Source organism: Gopherus evgoodei, chromosome 2 (genome assembly GCF_007399415.2).
Source record: "Gopherus evgoodei ecotype Sinaloan lineage chromosome 2, rGopEvg1_v1.p, whole genome shotgun sequence".
NCBI classification, from domain to species: domain Eukaryota; kingdom Metazoa; phylum Chordata; order Testudines; family Testudinidae; genus Gopherus; species Gopherus evgoodei.
Genome location: NC_044323.1, coordinates 143,789,768 through 143,813,541, shown reverse-complemented (window position 1 = coordinate 143,813,541; position 23,774 = coordinate 143,789,768).

The following is a 23,774-nucleotide window of genomic DNA, read 5'->3' as shown; positions in this document are numbered from 1 at the left end:
ACCAACTGTTTTTGAGGATGCCAATCTTCCTGGTGTCCACTAGAAAGAGTCTTCTTGTATAATAGTCCTTGTTCTACAACAAACTGGGATCAATTAGAAGAGCTGAAAGGCGGTGGGGTGCTCCGTGCTGCCATCCAAGCTTTCTGAAGGCTGTCATCTGCTTTCTGCTCAGCCTGGAACTGTTCCCTTGAGGCTGGAGACACCAGTTCCTCCTTAGACTGTGGACTTGAGCTTGGTTCCTCTAGAAGCAATGTAGGTGATGGGTTTGTTTTTGTTGATGATGAACCGCTTTCCGCTGGTGCACTATGCAATATTTCAGGCTCTGGCTGAGCCTCTTGGGTAGGGTTGTCTGCTGCTTCTGCCAGTTCAGGTCCGCTGGTGCCCTCTGGCGTTGGAGTGGTAGATGGGCTTGCAAGCGCTAGCGTCAGCGCTGGCAACGGCTCTGGTGCTGGTTGCTTTTCTAGTTCCAGTTCTGGGACTGGATGCACTATGGCTGTTCCCATCGTTGGCAGGGGATCTGGATCCACCACCTCTGTCTAGGTCTCTGGTAACACAGACGGGGCCTTTGTGGACGGCTCAGGAACAGGGATGGGTCTGGAAGCTTGCCTGGCTTGGCTGCATGTAACCATTCCCACCCTCTTGGCCTGCTTCACCTGGTTGGCCAAGTCTTCCCCCAGTAGCATGGGGATGGGATAATTGTCATAGACTGCAAAAGTCTACATTCCTGACCAGCCCTTGTACTGGACAGGCAGTTCAGCTATAGACAAGTTTACAGATTTTGACATGAACGGGTAAATTGTCACTTGGCCTCTTGGTTGATGAATTTGGGGTCCACTAAGGATTGGTGGATAGCTGACACTTGTGCCCCCTTGTCTCTCCACGCTATAACCTTCTTTCTGCCCACTCTCAAAATTTCCCTTCGCTCCGAGGGTATTTGAGAGGCATCTGTGCCTGGGGATCTTTGGTGTGATGGTGGTGTAATGAACTGTACTCGGTTGGGGTTCTTGGGGCAGTTGGCTTTTATATGTCCCAGTTCAATACATTTAAAACATCGCCCAGCTGACTAATCTCTGGGCCGAGGTGGGTTGCTGGAGATTGGTGAGGTGGGACAATAGGGTGTCTGGGGCTTTCCTTGGGTTGTAGGTGAGGTCTTGGATTGCCCTCGGTGTTAGGGTTTATTTTTTGTTTGTCCCCTGTGATATTTGCTCCCCTTGCTAGTAGCTTTCTTCTTTTTGCCACTTCCACCTATTTGGCTCCAATCTTCCCTGCCTCGGTTACAGTTTTGGGCTTCCCATCTAGAATGTACCTTTCTATTTCCTCAGAAACACCCTTCAAGAACTGCTCCGTTTGCATTAGGAAGGACAGCTCTGCCAGATAGTTAGCATTTGCTCCTGATATCCAGGCCTCCCAATTCTTTCCAATGTGGTAGGCGTGTCGGGTAAATGACACATCTAGTTTCCATCTTAGGGCTCTGAACTGCCGACGGGCATGCTCAGGTATTAGCCCCATTCTGATTCTGGCCTTGGTTTGAATAAGTTTATAATCATTCATGTGTTCCCTAGGCATTTCAGCCGCCACCTGTGCTTGGGGTCCACTGAGCTGTGGCCTCAGCTCTATCATGTACTGGTCTGTAGAGATGTTGTACCCAAGGCAGGCCCTTTCAAAATTTTCTAAGAAGACCTCAGTATCATCACCTGCCTTGTAGGTGGGGAATTTCCTGGGATGGGGAACAGTACCTGGAGAAGGGTTGTTAGGGCTGGCTGGTACATCCAGCCTGCCTGTGCTAAGTCCAGTTTATGCTTTCTCTTTTTTTCCCTCTCTTCCATTTCTTTTTCTTTTATTTCTATTTCTTTTTGTTTTACAGGGTACTCAGATTCATATAAACTAGAGGGACTCCTCCCCCCCACCAGCCTGAGATTCAAAGTTACAGCAAACAGAGGTAAAAATCCTTCCAGCAAAAAGACACATTTACAAGTTAAGAAAAACAAACATAAGACTAATCCACCTTGCCTGGCTATACTTACAATTTTGAAACATGAAAGATTGATTCAGAAAAATTGAGAAGTACTCAAGTACTCTGTCTAGTTGGCTGCCAGTATCAAGCGGACTGCCCCAAGGGTCGGTCCTGGGGCCAGTTTTATTCAACATCTTTATTAATGATCTGGATGATGGGATTAATTGCACCTTCATCAAGTTTGCATATTTCACTAAGCTGGGCGGGAGAGGTAGATATGCTGGAGGGTAAGGATAGGGTCCAGAGACAAATTGGAGGATGGGGTCAAAATAAATCTGAGGTTCAACAAGGACAAGTACAGAGCCCTGCATTTAGGAAGGAAGAATCCCATGCACAGCTACACACTAGGGACTTACTGGCTAAGCAGCAGTTCTTCAGAAAAGGATCTGGGAATTACAGTGGACGAGAAGCTGGATATGAGTCAGCAGTGTTCCCTTGTTGCCAAGAAGGTCAACGGCATATTCGACTGTATTAGTAGGAGCATTGCCAGTAGATCGAAGGAAATTATTATTCCCCTCTGCTCAGCACTGGTGAGGCCATACCTGGAGTATTGTGTCCAGTTTAGGTCCCCTCACTACAGAAGGGATGTGGACAAATTGGAGAGAGTCCAACAGAGGGCAACGAAAAAGATTAGGGGACTGGAACACATGACTTACAAGAAGAGGCTGAGGAAACTGGGGTTATTTAATCTACAGAAGAGAAGAGTGAGGGGAGATTTGATTGCAGCCTTCAACTACCTGAAGCACGGTTCCAAAGAGGATGGAGCTTGGCTGTTCTCAGTGATGGCAGATGACTGAACAAGAAGCAATGGTCTCAAGTTGCAGTGGGTAGTCTAGGTTGGATATTAGGAAACACAATTTCACTGGGAGGGTGGTCAGCACTGGAATGGGTTACCTAGGGAGGTGGTGGAATCTGCATCCTTAAAGGTTTTTAAGGCCCAGATTGATAAAGCCCTGGCTGGGATGGTTTAGTGGGTGTTGGTCCTGCTTTGAGGTCTCTTCCAACCCTAATATTCTGTGATTCTATGAAAACAACATTCAGATATTCAGATGTTGGGAAACTAAGAAGAGACAATGCTAATTAATATTGTGTTATAAGCCATGCTAGACTTTCAAAGTCAGGTGGCATAGTGGTGGCATGTTGCAGTTAGTGAGGACACACTGCAACCTACTTGCAGTGTAAAACAATGTCCTAGCTTGTGAAAAGGCTTGAATCTGCCTAAGTGATTATCTGAGCATAGCAACGAAAGCTGAATGAAATATGAGTGTTTTTACTTTATGAAGGTTTGTGTGAACATTTTCTTTGGTTTTGTTCTTCATAGATTCACCCAGGTTGCAAAGTCTCTCTTTTTTTACCAGGCATTCGGAAAGGGCTGAGGGGCTCTAGGTATAGGTTTTGTGGGAGGAAATCAAGGAAGGGGAAGTTTCAGTTTGTAATGTTCTGTTGCCAGGTGGCAATGGGGTGTGTGCTATATCGTTAGTATGGTAATATATATTTTAAATAGTGGCAAGGGTAGGGACTGGGATATGTTTCAAATGTATTTGCATCTAAATAAATGAGAACAGATATGATCAGCTGCTATCTAACTAGTACTATTGCAGGCATTTCATCAAGACTCTACCTAAGTCTCTGAAATTCAATTACCCTACAACTGTTGTTTGTGTGCAGGTCACATGGGTACCTGAAAGAGGTTTTTTTTACCTAGTACATAAATATGTTGTTCTAAAGTCTTTATAAGGAGTTGTCTGTAATATGGACAAATTATTTTGCCACATAGTGGTATACTGTTCCTTAGGGCTGTGAGCCTGGTATCTTGCATGTATAATTTTTGCAAAGAGCAAGTTCACTGCAGCAACACATACCATAATATGCTCACAAGGACAATACACAGTACATTAAAATGCTTTAAAATGTATTATATTATGTATTTATCAGATATTCTATATCCTTATCCTAACTAAAGCATTTCTGTCCTTATAACACCTGTAAATGCTTACCTAGGGCATATGATAAAACATCCCACTTCTGATTAAATGACACAGCATCATGGATGAATGGTTTATAAGAGCTGCAGAGTACAGCAAGCTTATGTTATGAAGAGACCAGGTCTTCTGCAGACACCACAACTTAGAATATAGAATATCATGGTTGGAAGGGATCTCAGGAGGTCATCTAGTCCAACCCCCTACTCAGGGCAGGACCAATTCCCAGACAGACTTTTGCCCCAGGTCCCTAAATGGCACCCCTCCAGGATTGAACTCACAATCCTGGGGTTAGCAGACCAATGCCCAACTTGTAACCTTATGTTTCATCAGCAAAGAATCCTGTGGCACCTTATAGACTAACAGACATTTTGGAGCATGAGCTTTCGTGGGTGAATACCCACTTCTTCAGATGCATGTGGTGGAAATTTCCAGGGGCAGGTATATATATGCTAGCAAGCAAGCTAGAGATAACGAGGTCAGTTCAATCAGGGAGGATGAGGCCCTGTTCTAGCAGTTGAGGTGTGAAAACCAAGAAAGGAGAAACTGGTTCTGTAGTTGGCAAGCCATTCACAGTCTTTGTTCAATCCTGAGCTGATGGTGTCAAATTTGCAGATGAACTGAAGCTCAGCAGTTTCTCTTTGAAGTCTGGTCCTGAAGTTTTTTTGCTGCAGGATGGCCACCTTAAGGTCTGCAATAGTATGGCCAGGGAGGTTGAAGTGCTCTCCTACAGGTTTTTGTATATTGCCATTCCTAATGTCTGATTTGTGTCCATTTATCCTTTTCCGTAGGGACTGTCCAGTTTGGCGGATGTACATAGCAGAGGGGCATTGCTGGCATATGATGGCATATATTACATTGGTGGATGTGCAGGTAAATGAACCAGTGATGGTGTGGCTGATCTGGTTAGGTCCTGACATGTAGGTATGATGTCATGTAGAAAGGGTGAGGTTCTGGTCTTAGAAAAACACAGGTCTTGATAGAGTATAAAGGAAAAAAGTTTCTCTTTTTTAAAAAACTCATCTGAAATAGTCAATATACAGCTAGTCAGTATGTAAAATACAGTCAAATAAGTCAATTTAAGCAACACTAAACCACCTCTGTGGGCACAGCTCCTACCAGAGGCAGCAGTTCCTCATGGGCCTCTCCCAACAGGTCTCATTCTCATGTACCTCTGCCTTGGAAGCTGTTCAAACCTATTGTAATCCCCAACATAGTAAAGAGGTCAGGCTGCTCTCAGTCCAATAGGTCCATGAGCAATACTGATAGACCCAAGATATTTGCCATGAAGCCACAAGTGGCTTTCCTGCCTTGTACCTGAAGTGGGTAGAATATGAAACACTTAAAGCTGCTATACCAACTGTGTTTATCTGGACATAGGTTTGGGTGAAGCCTTCTGTGATGCTTCATGGCACAACCAAAAATAGGTCAATACAGTGTAAGGAAATGACAGAAGTAACAAAGAATGGAATTAAACTAGTTTTAAGGAAATGCTTGCAGCGTTCCTCTGTGTGAAAATTAACTTTTATTACAGAAAAAAGTACATGATATGTCTGATGTACTGTGCCTTACTACTGTACCTGGCCTAACTAACTAAATGATTACGGTATAGCTGGTGGTAGTGGGGGTGGGGTGAAATTACATTAACATTTGTATGCATTTGGACTGTGTACTATTAATATATGCACCTCACATGAGGATGTGATAAATTGCTTAGGCTTGTGATAAATACACTTCCCATATAACTCCGCAATTTATCACCTGCTTTTTGCCAGACTACCTGTCCACTAATCCGTGTCCCTGAGATTTAGTCTAACATTCTAATCTCAACAACTTCAAACATCCAACTTTCTTTAAGAATGTTTTCTCCTCCTTCTCCCCCCAAAATACCCCTGCCTGAAGCCCACAATGAGACAAATTCAGCTCTTGGGCCAGTAACAGCTTTTCTAAACAAAATTATGCCATGATTCTGAAGTGTAATAACTTTTACCCCTGCAGCACTGAAGCAGAACATTTCTACCATTGGAAATCAGTTTCACTACTTCTCAGTGGGCCACACAATTGTCTACTGCAGGGGTTCTCAAACTGGGGGTTGTGACCCTCCAAGGGAGTTGCAAGGTAATTACTTGGGGGTCACAAGGTGTCAGCCTCCACCCCATACACTGCTTCACCTTCATCATTTATAATAGGGTTAAATTTAAAAATATTTTTAATTTATAATGGGGCGGAAGTCGCACCAAGAGGCTTGCTGTGTGAAAGGGATCACCAATACAAAAGTTCAAGAATCACTGCTCTAGTGTGTCCAAGTTAGTGACATTTAAAGTTGTGACTTTATGTACCAAAAAGCTATTTGAGGTGCTCTTAAGAGATGTTTTACACTTCTAAACCTTTTTCTTCTGAGTCCTGCTCAGTTAGACTCACAATGACTAATGCATTATTTTTGCAAATGAAGAGTCCCATTCCTGAGTAATGTGACAATATCAGTCTCGGGCCAATAAAACCTTCACCATGTATTCCCTATTTACCATGCCCCTTTGGCCTTCTCACATGCCATCTTCCCATTAATCCATCTCTTCTTGGATTTATTTTCACATGCCAAACCCTCTAAGAAACTTGAAACAACTGTCATTTAAAAAACAAAACAAAAAACCCAACAACCCCAAAACTTCACCCTAACAGAGAAATTAATGTTTGTTTTTCCCCTCACTGTGGAATTTCTTCTCAAATTGAACTGCCCAAGGCCAAAGATAGTGCAGGCCTGAATCTTGCCTAGTTAAAGACTTAAGGTCTGTTTACTCGTTCTTCATTGTTACAAGATATCAGAGGTTTATATAATTAGCAAGGGGAGAATTCCCAAAAGGACATGCAATACTTTCTTCCAGGAATGGAACTTTCCAAGATTTTGAACTTTTCAAACTGTGATGCTTTTAGTACAAAAATGGTATTTTAGGTCACTTATAGATCTCCCCTTCCCCCCCCTACCCGCCAATGGCTCTGTTTGAGCTCTATGCAGTTGAGGCACAAAAAGACTGTGATTTTGCTTAAGGTCACACAAGAAGCATGTGGTGAAGCAGGAGGTGAAGCAGAAAATTGAATCAAGGTTTCCAGAGTCCCAGGCTAGCACTCTAACCACCAGACATCATTCCTATCACTGAATTATTCTTAATTTGCATGTCACCTGCTGAAGACAATGGAGGCTTTGTGTGCACAGAACAGAATTTGGTTTCCTAGCTGTCTTTCTTATAAGCTGTGTGCACCACACGTGGGTTTGTTCATGGGCAGAGGGGGATTTAAATAATAAGAAACATCTTTTGGAAAGATGTCGTGTTATAGATTGACTTTACATCTAGCGGTAGGGAGGAGAATAATGTTTTTCTCTTTGTATGCCATTTATCAGCAAGCACAGTGGCTCAGAGCAATTTTCTTCTCTCCTCATGTCCCAGGTGTCCCAAAATAGATTTTTCACTCTGCCAGCTGGAGTGAGCTTTGGAACACTACCTGATGCTTGGTCTTGATGAGTTGTTCTTTATTGACTGTAAGTATTCATTCTTATACCACTGGGGTGGAGAATGAGTTGTCCTACAAAGTGACCCTTTCACTCATCTGTTCCTTCCAATATGTGCTATTACTTAGGTAAACCAAAGCACAGGCAGGCAAGGAAGCTTTCTGATCATCAGCATTAAGTTACCCATCAAAAACAGATTTCAAGAATTTAGGACATAATCTGCAAGGTGCAGAGCACCCTCCATTCCAAAGGAAAGGCCGATCTTGCACATTCTGAAGTCAATTATTAAGTAAGGGAGAGAGAAGGGCATGTAGCATGCTATGAGATCACACACTTAATTGTGTGAGTTAGACAAAGAACATCTAAGAGGTGATTACATATACAGGCCTTCAAGATTTTAAAACCAGCAGTAATTACTAAAATATTTGCAATCATTCTAGGGGTACATCTACACTATGGGATTATTCCGATCGTACATAAACCGGTTTTGTAAAACAGATTGTATAAAGTCAAGTGCATGCGGCCACACTAAGCACATTAATTCAATGGTGTGCGTCCATGGTCCGAGGCTAGCGTCAATTTCTGGAGCGTTGCACTGTGGGTAGCTATCCCGTAGCTATCCCATAGTTCCTGCAGTCTCCCCCGCCCCTTGGAATTCTGGGTTGAGAGCCCAGTGCCTGATGGTGCAAAAATCAATGTCGTGGGTGGTTCTGGGTACAGCCTCACCCCTCCCTTCCTGAAAGCAGCAGACAATCATTTTGCGCCTTTTTTCCTGGGTGAACTGTGCAAACGCCATAGCACAGCAAGCATGGACCTTGCTCAGATCAATACCGCAATCATGGACGTTGTAAACACCTTGCGCATTCTCGTGCAGTCTATGCTGAACCGGGACCTGCAAAGCCAGGTGAGGAGGAGGCGGCGGCTAAGGCAGCGCGGCGAACAGAGTGATGAGGACATGGACATAGAATTATCTCAAACTGCGGGCCCCTGCGCTTTGAAGATCCTGCTGGTAATGGGGCAGGTTCTAGCCATTGAATGCCAATTTTGGGCCCAGGAAACTAGCACAGACTCGTGGGACTGCATAGTTTTGCGGGTTTGGGACGATTCCCAGTGGCTGCGAAACTTTTGCATGCGTAAGGGCACTTTCATGGAACTTTGTGACTTGCTTTCCCCTGCCCTGAAACGCCATAATACCAGGATGAGAGCAGCCCTCACAGTGGAGGAGCGAGTGGCAATAGCCCTGTGGAAGCTTGCAACCCCAGACAGCTACTGGTCAGTTGGGAATCAGTTTGGAGTGGGAAAATCTACTGTGGGGGCTGCTGTGATGCAAGTAGCCAAAGCAATCATTAAGCTGCTGCTACAAAAGGTTGTGACTCTGGGAAACGTGCAGGCCATAGTGGATGGATTTCCTGCAATGGGATTCCCTAACTGTGAGGGGGCAATAGATGGAACCCATATCCCTATCTTAGCACCGGAGCACAAGGGCACCCAGTACATAAACCTCAAGGGGTACTTTTCAATGGTGCTGCAAGCACTGGTGGATCACAAGGGACGTTTCACCAACATCCATGTGGGATGGCCAGGAAGGCTTCATGATGCTCGCATCTTCAGAAGCACTGCTCTGTTTAAACGGCTGCAGCAAGGGAATTACTTCCCAGACCAGAAAATAACAGTTGGGGATGCTATCCTATAGTTATGCCTATAGTTATCCTGGGTGACCCAGCCTACCCCTTGATGCCATGGCTCATGAAGCCATACACAGGCAGACTGGACAGTGCTCAGAAGCTGTTCAACTACAGGCTGAGCAAGTGCAGGATGGTGGTAGGATGTGCATTTGGCCATTTAAAGGCACGCTGGCGCACATTACTGACTCGCTCAGACCTCAGCTAAACCAATGTCCCCTTTGTTGTTGCTGCTTGCTGTGTGCTCCACAATCTCTGTGAGAGTAAGGGGGAGACCTTTATGGTGGGGTGGGAGGCTGAGGCAAATCACCTGGCCGCTGATTACGCACAGCCAGACACCAGGGTGATTAGAGGAGCACACCACGAAGCGGTGCGCATCAGAGAAGCTTTGAAAACGAGTTTCATCATGGGCCAGGGTGACTGCTGTGTTTGTTTCCCCTTCATGAACCCCCCCCCTTTATTGACTCCTTCTCTGTAAGCAACCCACCCTCCCCCTTCGATTACAGCTTGCTTAAGGAAATAAAGTCACTATCGTTTAAAAATCATGTATTCATTATTAAAAAGTAATTATAAAAAGAGGCAGAGAACTGACAAGGTATTCCGGGTGTGGTTTGGGAGGAGGATAGAAGGAAAGGAAAAGGCCATTAAACACATTTCAATGTAATGACAGTCTTTTGGTTGGACTGTCCATGGGGGGTGGAGTGGGTGGGTGCACAAAGCCTTCCCCCATGCATTCTTACACGTCTGGGTGAGGAAGGTATGGAACATGGTGAGTGGTGAGGGTGGTTACACAGGGGCTACAGCGGCACTCTGTGACCCCGCTACTCTTCCTGAAGCTCCACCAGACGTCGGAGGATATCAGTTTGATCATGCAGCAGTTCCAGCGTTGCATCCCGCCACCGCTGATCTTCCTGCCTACACCTCTGATCATCCTGCCACCACCTCTCATCTCGAGCGTCCCTCCTGTCCTCACGTTCGTCCCTCCTGTCCTCACGTTGGTCCCTCCTGTCCTCACATTCACTGGCATCTTTCCTTTACTTTGCTACCACGTCCTTCCACTCATTCAGATGAGCTCTTTCATTGCGGGTTACTTCCATGATTTCCGAGAACATTTCATCTCGCATCTTCTTTTTTCTCTGCCTTATCTGAGATAGCCTTCGGGATGGAATAGAGAGACTTGAAAAATGTGCAGCTGCGTGAAGGAGGGAAAAAAGAAAGAGAAGTATTTAAAAAGATACATTTTACAGAACAACGGTTATACTTTTTCACTGTGAACAACACTATTCACCTTACATAGCACATGTGATTTCACTACAAGGTCACATTTTGCCTCTTAATATTGAGAGCCTCCGGCTCTGGTGTTACAGATCTCACAGACGCAGGTCCGGGCATCAGAATTCAGCTTGCATGCGGCCATGGTAAGCCATTGTCTTTCGGCTTCTCCAGCCTTCATATACACAGTGCCCTCTGATGCTTCTTTCCTGTTAACATGCAGCAGCAGAAGCCAACCTCTGCCATCCAATTCTCTAGGGTGATTGCTTTACCCCTCCCCTCACCGCATGGCTGGTATCATGGAAGATCACTACTAATCACCCCCCCTTTCCCCCGCTCACCGCGTGGCTGGTAGCTGGGAAGATTCCTGCTAGCCAAATGCAAAAAAGCTCAGTGCTATCCTTCCTCCCCTCCCCCTGCTTGGCTACGTGCAAGGAAGGATTTCTTTTAAGCAACAGCCCAGTAGGAAAGTGGCCATCTCTGTCCCCTTTATTAAATTCCCATATTTCAACCAGGTTACCATGAACGATATCAGTCTGCTGAGGATAACAGAGCGAGATAAAGAACGGATGTTTCTTGAATGCCTGCAATCACCGGGACCATACGCAGCTATGCTTTGTCATGCATTGATACCCGATTACTTGCTACATGCATGGCGTGGTAAAGTGTCCTACCATGGTGGACGGAACAAGGCTGCCTTGCCCAGGAACCTTCTGCAAAGGCTTTTGGAGTACCTCCAGGAGCGCTTCATGGAGATGTCTCTGGAGGATTTCCGTTCCATCCCCAGACATGTTAACAAACTTTTCCAGTAACTTTACTGGCCGCGAATGCATCCCAAGCCCCCATGGCAAATCAATCATTAAAAAACGCTTGCTTTTAAACCATGTTTTATATTTACAAAGGTACACTCACCAGAGGTCCCTTCCATGGCTTCATTGTCTGGGATAGTGGCTTGGGAAGGCTGGGAGGGTACTTCTGTCAGTCTGAGAAAAAGCTCCTGGCTGTTGGGGAGAACGGAGTGCTATGTGCTCTCTGCAAGGTCGTCCTCTTCCTCCTCCTCCTCCTCATCTTCCCTGTCCGCAGAATCCTCAGCCATGGTTGAGATTACAACCTCCACCTCAGAATCCACGGACAGGGGTGGGGTAGTGGTGGTGCAGCCCCCTAAAATTGCATGCAACTCAGCGTAGAAGCGGCATGTTTTCGGCCCTGACCCAGACCTTCCATTTGCTCTTTGGTTTTCTGGTAGGCTGGTCTGAGCTCCTTAACTTTCTCTCTGCACTGCACTGAGTCCCTGGTGTGGCCTTTTTCCATCATAGCCTTGGAAATTTTTTCAAATATTTTTTTCATTTCGTCTTTTGGAACGGAGTTCTGTTAGCACTGAAACCTCTCCCCATATAGCGATCAGATCCAGTACCTCCCATGCGGTCCATGCTGGAGCTCTTTTTCGATTCTCAGGAGACTGCATTGCTACCTGTGCTGATGAGCTCTGTGTGGTCACCTGTGCTGATCAGAGCTCCACGCTGGGCAAACAGGAAATGAAATTCAAAAGTTCACGGGGCTTTTCCTGTATACCTGGCCAGTGCATCCGAGTTCAGATTGCTGTCCAGAGTCATCACAGCGGTGCACTGTGGGATACCGCCCAGAGGCCAATACCGTCGATTTGCGGCCACACTAACCCTAATCCGATATGGTAATACTGATTTTAGCGCTACTCCTCTCATCGGGGAGGAGTACAGAAACTGATGTAAAGAGCCCTTTATATCGATATAAAGGGCCTCGTAGTGTGGATGGGTGCGGCGTTAAATCGGTTTAATGCTGCTAAAATCGGTTTAAACACATAGTGTAGACCAGGCCTAGGAGTCAGACATCAGACCTGGTAGTTTAATGGTTGTGTTACATGAAGGAAAGTACCAAAGTGGTGTTTGTGCTTTCATGCAATCTCATAAATCAATAAACTGTCATGTACTTTTGTTACTCCTTCTGGTATTTGTAGGTATTGGAAGGAACATGAATTTGCTCGGAATGTAACAGATGTTTAGCTTGTCTAATAGCAATAAACACAAGATACATTAAGAGAAGAAAACATTGTTTTTTCAATGTATTGTGTAGCCCCTTCTCTTCAAAATATCATTATTCAAATCTTGAGTCTGAAAGCTTTTTAAACATAGGTGCTTCCTGCTTAGCTCATTACATTTTCATCTGGTAACCTAATTTCACAAATAGTAATATGCTTGTTATAGGGAGAAATGGAAATAAAAACAAAACAGCAACAAAAATATTTTAAGTGTGGATGCTTTCATCTTCCAAAATGTTTAAACAGGCTCTATATAAAGTACAACAGCAGAACACATACAAAGAAACAACCCCCCAACCTCCATGTTCATTTTAATTCAAATTTTGTGTAGAAGACTTTTTAATCTCATCTGAGTTTCATCTGAAAGAAAAGTAATACCTGATTCACACATTAGTATCTGAAAATTTACGTTACAATTCATCTGATTATAGTGACCTACATTCAACAACTTACATCCACTGGGGATTTAGCCCTTTATATAGATTGATAGCTGCTAAGAGAACATGAATCATGACTTCTCACTACTTATAATATATATTGACATGCTATCTTTTCTTTTTCTCTAATATATTTCTGAGAAATCCAGTGAAATACAGCTAATGAATACCATTTACTTTAAGAAAAAAATCAGCTCCAAATAAACCTGATCAAATATAGAAATACATGTATATAGATAAAGGCATGTTTTGTGTGATGTTACTCAGTCAAGTTTTCAATTTACATTTGATTTTATATTTTTCATTAGATATGCACTTTTAAAATTGGATGTAATAAAAATGTTTGTCAGGCTTCATGTTTTCTCATTTGCTTTGTTGATGGTACTGCAGTATGAATACAATTGCAGAATTCTGATACAATCTCAAAGCAAGTAAACAGAAGGTAATGGAAATATTTTTGAAAATGTCAATTCTGTCAGTGTAGCTGCATGCTTAAAAATATAAATCTTATTAGCAATGATTAGATTGCTAGAAATATATAAATCGCATTCCTGCATTATTTTTCCTCCAAATTCCTATATTTAAATTAATAAAAAAATTGGATACATGGGAATGTAGAGTCAGTCCCAAAGAGTTTCTCTCATCCACATTTAATTTTTAAGACATGGAAAAAAATTAGTGTATCAGTACATTTTCCATAATGGGAATTTGGGGGGAGAGATCTTTGAGTTTGCTACAAGCAATGAATTGACAGAATTGCACAAAAACAGCTGGTGTGAAAAAAATGTAATTCTCTTGAAAGTCTCTGAACCAAATTCAAAATATACATAAAAAGAGGAGTAACTTGTACATCACTTGTAAAACTAGTCAGAAAAAAGAGGGAAGTGGCAAAATAGCGCAACTTGCATTTATTTGGTATTCATTGTACTGCAAAACAAGTGTAAGGGCTTGTCTACACTGTAAGTCAGCATGTGGCAAGCTTGTGCACTGTAGGTTCACTCTGTGGCTTGCTGCCTAACTTGCAGACAAGACCAATTTACATGCAGGGGTGAAATTCTGGCCCACTAAAGTCAATTGCAAAACTCCCACTGACATCAGTGGGGCCAGGATTTTTTCTCTTGAGCTGGAATGTGTGGGGTTGTCTTGGGGAGAGGCAAGATTAGGCTGGGAACATGACCATTTTTATGGCATCCGTCTTCAATCTCACTGCCATTTTGAAATGTCAAGTAACACTGGATCAGTCACCATATTTGGAGCTTGTTGCTCTTCCTGCCCAAAAGAAGAATGAAAGGTCTGAAGATGTTGGGGATAGCATGGGTGTATAATCTTGGAGAGCGAGCTGTGCTGTCATGGGGGAGAGAAGGTGTCTCAAGGAACTTCACAGATGTTCGGACTCTTTGCAAACGGGCTTAACTTTTAGGAGTGTCCTGAGATCTATATGGGTCTAGGAACAGTTATAGATTCAGAAGACCAATTCCCCAGCCTGTTCAACTGAGACAAAGAAGAACTTGCCCCTTATGATGGATTTCTCCTGGAAGAGGTGATATGGCCCTTTAAGTTGCTATTTGTCTGTCTTCTCACACTCGTAAATCAAAATTGTAAATAGAGTGTGCATGACATTTCTTTGTGAACTTCCAGACAGAGAATTGAATTATATAAAGGATATTTGTGATTAAAATGGGTTCTTTATATTTAAAGGTTGTGAAAATTAACTAAGTTCCTCTCCAGATTGACTCATTTCCAGCTAGAAATGGAAAATAATTTTAGGTCTTTATATCCTACCTTTGGAGAATGGTAGATTTAGTTTAGTCATAACCCACTATGGGGGATAATTAGTTATTAATCTGATCTTATTCAGTTGATTATACAGTCTACATTTTGGATTGAACAGTCTCCATTTTTCTTGTAAGGGTTACATTTGCAATTAGTATGCGGCTCTTGTAGAGAAACATCTAGAAATCAAGTTCTAGGTTAGATAACCAAAACAAAGGCTGTGGTACACACACAAATGTTTGAATAGTGACCCATACAAGAACATTAAACACTGATCTTATGTCTGAAGCAGAGATACAAAAGCTTCTCCAATTACCACAAAAAAAATTATGAATTCTGCTGCCTTTTATAAGGAAATTACTTTGATCATGTATTCTGCATAATAAGCATCTTGCGAAAACCACAATACTAACACTACTTTTATCACCCAGTTGGTTTCTTGCTCTTTTGTTCCCTTTACTGAAGGGCATTATATATTAGTTCCTTTTTAAAATAGTCCACACAACATAACAAGATTGAGTAATGTAAACAAATCATTTATAATTCAGCAAGATATGACAACTTGCACATCTCCAAATAGCATACAGTCATACATAGCTTAAATAGAATTAAACTTTTCATGCACCCCTCAGCATTAGGGTAAATGTAAAGTGCAGGTAGTGTCTTGACTAAGTGCTCCAATGGTACAACTGCACTGGAAGTACAGAAAAGCCCTAAGATATTGAAAATACTTGCCCTGCTCCAGTAAAGCACTTAAGCACATGCTTAACTTTAATCACAGGAATAGTCGGACTTCAGTGGGATCCCTGAGTGCATATTACCCCTCAGGTATGTACATTTTATAGAAGACAAGGAGGAAGAAGACTATTTAGAGAGGAAGGCTAATGTACTGTTTAGGACACTAGCCTAGGATTCAAAAGGCCCAGATTCAATTGCCTGATTTGCCACAGACTTCCTACTTGAACCTGTGTTAGTTACTAAGGACCAGATTTTTAAGGATATTTCTGTGCCTAGAAATTTATGTAGACACCTAGTGGGATTTTTCTTAAGCATTTAGGTGCCCAACTCCCAGGCTTTTGAAAATCCCACTGGGCATCTATTGGCATCTTCAGGTAGCTGATACCGTTTAAAAATCTGGCCCATAGTCTCTCTTTAGGAAATTCACAAAGGAATTTAGGTGCCTAACTTCTACTGATTTCAATGGGAATTAGTCACCTAAGTACCTTAGTGAAGCCCACACTGGGTCTCTCAAATCCACATCTGGAAAATGGTATTGTTCTACCTCCTAGGCATATAGTGAGATTAAATACATGTAAAGATAGTGAGGAACTCAGATACTACAGTTTTGAGGGCTATATAAATGTTATACAGAAACTGAAGAAACATGAAGGTTTAAGTTTGTGCTTTTCAAACAAGGGATGGAGATAAAATTGGCTATGTAATGGCATTGCATCTTCACAGATTTATATATATGCTTGTCATTATGTGAGTGAGTGGTCTCGTCTTCAATGACAGTACTTATGTGGATAAAGGTGAACATATATAAATCTTTGCAGACTGGGGCCTTAATTATGGAGCTCAGCCTTTCTTTATCCATAATAACAAATAAAGGTTTGGCTTGGTTTTTTAAACAGGCGGGGGGCGGGGATGGTAGTGTCCTGTGAAGCCCATCTCCTACTGATTGGTTCACAGAATATTTGTGATCTGCAATATTTTTGTGTGATTCATTGTTTGTTTTTGAAAATTTAAAAAAGTGCACAAAGGAAAATAACATGTAGGAAACAACTTACATGCTATACAAAGTGGTTTAGATATGTAAAGTTGTTTGTGTGATGCACATGGGGGTAAAAAGAACATTAGTGAAATTCATAATTTGAAAAAGTAAATGTGATGCTTCAAATAGAGAGTGGATCATAGCATCCACTCTATTGTTAGTACTTCCTGAGTAAGTGTCAGTACACACCATGACAGAGAACTTATTTTCATAATTAGTGCAGAGGGAGATCATTCTGCATCTATCGGGAAAAAGCTGCTCTTTAGTCCTTCTAGTTCATCTGCTCTTGAAGGTTGAGAGGATATGCTCTGTTGATGAAGACTTAAGAAAACTCAAGCACAACTATCCCTATAAAGGGCCTCAGTAACGAGATCTAATACTTTTTCTCTTTTCTTTTTCCTTTTTCTAACACAAGCAAAAAGGAACTTTCAAGTTCTTTGTGCTTCCAATTAAGTTCAGCATTCAAAGACATTTAGCAATATTTGCAGACACTAACAAAATAGGAAAAGAACATCTTTATTGGCAGAATTACCTATCCATAGGTTAGACAGTTTTCATGAGAAATCTCAATATTAGCAGTTATTTGGTCTCTAGAAATAGATTTTAAACCTCCACAGATCTTCTAATCTTTCAGCTACTTGCTAATTTCCCACTCCAGTGGAAATACTATGCAATGTTTTCATCCACACTCACCAGGTGTCATGATGCCCCATTTGCCTGGTAGGTTGAAATTAAAGATTATTAAAGATTAATGATCAACTAGATGTAATATAGTGGATTAAATGTGTTATTGGCTTTAGTGTGAAGGACACTTACAGGATGCTTAAAACAAGGATATAAAAGAAATGCCGAAAGATTATATAAAACATTCCACTGCATGGGCTTGATCCTATGCTCCTTAACTAGTCAAAATCCCCACACATATGGTCACTGATTCAGGAAAGAACATAAGCACACACTTGAGTCCCATTGATTTTGTTGAATTAGGGTCAAAGTAAGCAGTGCAAGATCAGGCTATTTGTATCCACATTGTAAATAATGAACACGTTCCTAAATTAAAGGATAGATGAGGTAAGAGGAAATTTTGTCTGTAAGGGGGTCACCTTTCTGGGTCTGAATGTTGCTGCATTGAAGGTCCTTATCACTGATTGGCTTTAATCAAGTTTTTGATCTTAGCACATTTCTCTATGCAAGACACACAGTATGATTGATGGACTATGGAATTTTACTGACAATCAGTAAACCGACTCAAGATTAATTGGCTGAACTTGCAAGATCCCAGACTCAATTTGATGGCAGTTCTATATTTGGATGTAATCTGATATGTTTGGAACATAACATCCAGAATTTCAGGAAATATTCTTGACAACAATGGGCAGAACCCTATTGATTCTGGTGAAAATTAGAAAACTGGAAGTGGGAAATGGGGGACACACACAACCGCTGATGTCTAGTTAGCAAACACAGCAGCTTCAGCTACTTCTGCAATTGGCTATAGGACAAAGAACTGGTTGATGGCAGCCATTATCATGTTCCAGGATACCAACAACCCCATCTCAGCTCTATGTCCCAACTGAATTTTAAATGACACCCTGAAAGAAAAAAAAATCAGAATGATGGAGGGGTATGGTAGACAGGACACCTGCTGTGTGGCAGGAGAGGGAAATGGGGAACATACACAGAACTCCTGACATGGGAGGAGGGGGGAGATGAGGGTCCCTGGTAGGGGGACAACAGGAGGAAGAAGCTATGAGGGACATAATGGTGGAAGAGGAGAATGAGGGCACACAACCCATGGAGTGGTGCTAAGTCATGGACAAGATGGGACAAGGCTTTGGGGGAGGAGGACAGATTCCCTAGGCATGTGGCAGAGAGAGACTGGAGGGACAAATATAACACCCTAGGCATATGGCAGAGGAAGGAATGGAGGGTGCATATAGCCCTGCCATGGTGGGGAATGGAGGCATGGTGAATAAGGGAGCGCACACAGCCCCTGGCATGGATGTGTGTGAGTGGGATATCCAGGTATGACAGGAGGAGAGAATATGGGGCATACAGAGATCTTGGCATTGCAGGGAAGGGGGCATGAGTGGATGCAGAGGCCCTAACATAGTGGACGTGGGGGAGGGGGAAGGGATACACAGAGTTCCTGGCATGACGGAGGAGGTGGGGAGGGGAGTCCCTGAAATAGAAGAGGATAAGGAGGGTGTGTCATAACCTATTCCCAGATTTGGAGCTTAGCGTCCAAAATATGGGGGTTAGCATGAAAACCTCCAAGCTTAGTTACCAGCGTGGACCTGGTAAAGCTGCCACCACCCAAAAAATTAGAGTGTTTTGGGGCACTCTGGTCCCCCAAAAAACCTTCCCTGGGGACCCCAAGACCCAAATTCCTTGAGTCTCACAACAAAGGGGAATAAACCATTTCCCTTCCCCCCTCAAGGTGTTCCCTCCCTGGGTTCCTGGAGAGATATACAGAAGCAAGCTCCTTGAATCTAAACAGAGGAATTCCACCCTCCCTATTTCCAGTCCTGGAAACAGAAGTACTTCCCTCTTCACTCAGAGGGAATGCAAAGTCAGGCTAGTCAATCTAACACACACAGATTTCCCCCTGACTTCTTCTTCCCACCAATTCCCTGGTGAGCACAGACTCAATTCCCTGGAGTTCCCCACTAAAGAAAACTCCAACAGGTCTTAAAAGAAAGCTTTATGTAAAAAGAAAGAAAAATACATAAAAATGGTCTCTCTGTATTAAGGTGACAAATACAGGGTCAATTGCTTAAAAGAAATATGAATAAACAGCCTTATTCAAAAAGAATACAATTCAAAACACTCCAGCAACTACATACGTGTAAATACAAAAGAAAACAATATAAACCTTACAGCCTTACTATATTTGTACTTACAACTTGGAAACAGAAGATTAGAAAGCCAGGAGACAGAAAAATCCTTCTCAAGCCGAGAGGGAGTACAGGCAGAAGACAAGAACAAAGAACCCAGACACAAACTTCCCTCCACCCAGATTTGAAAAAGTTTTGTTTCCTGATTGGTCCTCTGGTTAGGTGTTTCAGGTTACTTCTTTCCAGGTGTAAGAGACATTAACCCTTAGCTATCTGTTTATGACAGGGTGGCACACATGGAGCTTGTGGAGGCATGCAAGGAGCCCCTGCTGTGTGCAATGAGCAACAGAAGCAACAAGGTGTGCAATACCTTTCCTTGTCTCCCCCCTTCCCCCCTGCAGTATACCAATTGGACACAATTGCTAAAACTATATTAGTAATTGTAGTATTGTACTGATTACAGCTGCAATATCTGGGACCTTTGAGTAGTTTTTAATTTTTTTTTCCTATGGGAGCCACAGCAGCTAGAATGTGGATAGTGACCACACATGGTACGTTTGTTTTCAGCCCTCCTCCTCTGACCTGAATTGACATGAATTCAGTGGTGATTCTTTAATTATTTCCTTTCACTATTTACCTTCTTAGAAATGTTTGGCTGTACAGCTGATGATTTTTTGTTTCAATGCCAGAAACTTGAAATGAAGTGAAATTGAAATTAAGAATGCCTTATATCAGTGTCCAAAGAAAGGATTGATCTTTCCTGTGTCAGGAGAGAAATCCCAAATGATAAATTTCATGTATATTGGTGGACACTGCAGATGTGAGTTTTGCTCAGTTTAAAAGTGTTTGGTAAATGCTTTGAACTGAGGGCTTTGGGACAGAGTAAGAGTGAGCTATAGAGAATGATCCGAGGACAGACTCTCTTCTGTATTATTAATGTGGTGATGTAGTATTACAATTCACAGATTTGTGAAGACAGTGAGATGGGGGAAGGAGAAATGTGGCTGTAATGAGTCACATTCTCTGTTCCGTTCTGAACCTCATCCATTTTTTTGATTTAAGCTTTATGTGTGCGAGACAGAATAAGTACTACTTGGAACTTTTTAACTGCTATTAATTACTGTTTATATAATTTGGGCTTGATCCCCAATGGGTGTTAATTGAGATATAAACTGACACCAACTGAGAATCCAGCCCTCTGTGTCCATGCCCCATCACTTCTTCCTGCACAGTATTTCTAACACAACTAAAGCCCTTAACCAGGATTTTGTCATTTCCTTTATTGATAATTGTTATTTACTCCTCCCTAGCCTCTATGACACACACATCAGAACCGTCTGAGTTCAAACTATTCAAAATGTAGTTATTAATATTATCTTCCTTGAGTTCAAGGATATCCATTCTCTCTGAATCCTAATACTGGCTCTCCTTTTCCACAGCATCAGATCCAAGCTTGTTTGCCATTATGAGTATTAAATTCATAGACTCATAAACTCATAGGTCAGAAGGGACCGATATGATCATCTAGTCTGACCTCCTGCACAAGGAAGGCCACAGAACCCTACCCATCCACTTTTATAACAACCCCTAACCCAGGACTGAGTTGTTGAAATCCTCAAAATTGGTTTGAAGACCTCAAGCTGAAGAGAATCCACCAGCAAGCGACCCATGCCCCATGCTGCAGGGGAAGGCGAAAAACCTCCAGGGTCCCTGCCAATCCGCCCTGGAGGAAAATTCCTTCCCAACCCCAAATATGTCGATCAGCTAAACCCTGAGCATGTGGGCAAGACTCACCAGCCAGCACCCAAGAAGGAATTCTCTGCAGTAGCTCAGTTCCCATCCCATCCAACATCTCCCCGCAGACCATTGAGCAGACCTATCTGGTGATAATCCAAGATCAATTGCCCAAATTAACTATCCTATCATAACATCCCCTCCATATACTTATCAAGCTTAGTCTTAAAGCCAGAAAAGTCTTTTGCCCCCACTACTTCCCTCGGAAGGCTGTTCCAAAACTTCACTCCCCTAATGGTTAGAAACCTTTGTCTAATTTCAAGTCTAAACTTCCTAATATCCAGTTTGTACCCATTCGTCCTCGTGCCTAGATTAGTACTAAACTTAAATAATCCCTCTCCCTCCCTAACGTTGACACCCCTGATATATTTATATAGAGCAAGCATATCCCCCCGCAGCCTTCTTTTGGCCAGGCTAAACAAGCCAAGCTCTTTGAGTCTCCTTTCATAAGGCAGGTTTTCCATTCCTCGGATCATCCTAGTAGCCCGTCTCTGGACCTGTTCCAGTTTGAATTCATCCTTCTTGAACATGGGACACCAGAACTGCACACAATATTCCAGATGGGGTCTCACCAGCACCTTATATAACGGTACTAACACCTCCTTATCCTTGCTGGAAATACCTCGCCTGATGCATCCTAAAATTGCATTTGCTTTTTTAACAGCCGTATCACATTGGCGGCTCATAGTCATCCTGCTATCAACCAATACCCCAAGGTCCTTCTCCTCCTCTGTCGCTTCCAACTGATGTGTCCCCAACGTATATCTAAAATTCTTATTATTAATCCCTAAGTGCATGACCTTGCACTTTTCACTATTGTATTTTATCCTATTACTATTACTCCAGTTTACAAGGTGGTCCAGATCTTCCTGAATAGTATCCCTGTCCTTCTCCATGTTAGCAATACCCCCCAGCTTTGTGTCATCCACAAACTTTATTAGCACATTTCCGCTCTTTGTGCCAAGGTCAGTAATAAAAAGGTTAAATAAGATCGGTCCCAAAACCGATCCTTGAGGGACTCCACTAGTGACCTCCTTCCAGCCTGACAGTTCACCCTTCAATACGACCCGCTGGAGTCTCCCCTTTAACCAGTTCCTTATCCACCTTACAACTTTCATATTCATCCCCATCTTTTCCAATTTAACTAACAGTTCCCCATGTGGAACTGTGTCAAACGCCTTACTGAAATCTAGGTAAATTATATCTACCGCATTTCCTTTATCTAAGTAATCCGTCACCTTCTCAAAGAAGGAGATCAGATTGGTTTGGCACGATCTACCTTTAGTAAATCCATGTTGCAATTCGTCCCAATTACCATTGACCTCCATGTCCTTAACTACTTTCTCCCTTAAAATTTTTTCCAAGACCTTACATACTACAGACATCAAGCTAACAGGCCTATAATTACCCGGATCACTTTTATTCCCTTTCTTAAAAATAGGAACTACGTTAGCAATCCTCCAGTCGTACGGCACAACCCCCGAGTTTATCGATTGCTTAAAAATTCTCGCTAACGGGCTCGCAATTTCACGCACCAGTTCCTTTAATATCCTCGGATGGAGATTGTCTGGGCCCTCCGATTTTGTCCCATTAAGCTGTTCAAGTTTGGCCTCTACCTCAGTTGCGGTAATATCCACTTCCATATCCACATTCCCGGTTATCATCCCTCCATCATCGCTAAACTCCTCACTAGTCTTATTAAAAACTGAGGCAATGTACTTATTTAGATATTGGGCCATGCCTAGGTTATCCTCAGTGTATAGCGACTGAGTTCTTATAAGGGTTTGCTAAGGTACACAAAATGTTCTGTCCAAACTGAGACAAGCTTGGAGCAGACTTGAACAGATTCATGATGGGTTTTGTACTAAATCATACAAAATTTGCTCTTCTGCCTACTCTTGATACAAAATAGAGGTGGGAAAACCTGAATTAGGATTTCAGAGTTAGGGTTTTGGTTTGTTTTTTAACTTGAAACTGAAAGCAACATTCAAGGCTTGAGGACACATTTAGGCTACAGTTAACCCCTTAAAAGAGAAACTGCCAAGATTAAATCAGGGCTCAGGCCAAATGTGGATCCCATTGAAATTAATTGTGAAAGTTCTACTGGCTTGATTGGGTCCAGGATTTTGGCCCTAGAACACATTGTTTTCCTGTGAGTTTCTCTGAAGGTTTTTTTAGATATCAAACTCTGAACTAATATCAACCTCCTTATCCAGACAATATCTGTGTGGAATAAAGGATGTTTTTGCATGCCATTGAATATGTTGGCAGAGGACATTATTCTTTGACTAAGTGCTCTTCTCAGGCTGTTGGCTGAAATGGAAAAGAAGCAAAAGCCTATTCAGTGGCAATATGCTCTCTTGCTTTTATATGCAGATCTGTTTGGAGCTGTTGGTCTCATTTCAGGCTGTGCATCTAAAAGGGAATCTCCCCCCCTCTGCATTTAATCTCTGCTTTTCGCTACATCATTAAAGACTAATTTGAATGTCCCCATCAGGATGAGTTGTCAGTGAGAGAGGCATCATTTGTTTTGTTTGATGAGTTTTTGTAAGGGAAAGCTCCTGGACCGTACTTCGTCCGTTTTAGAAAGTTAAAAGCAAAGATTACTGTATGTACCAGTTACTATCTTC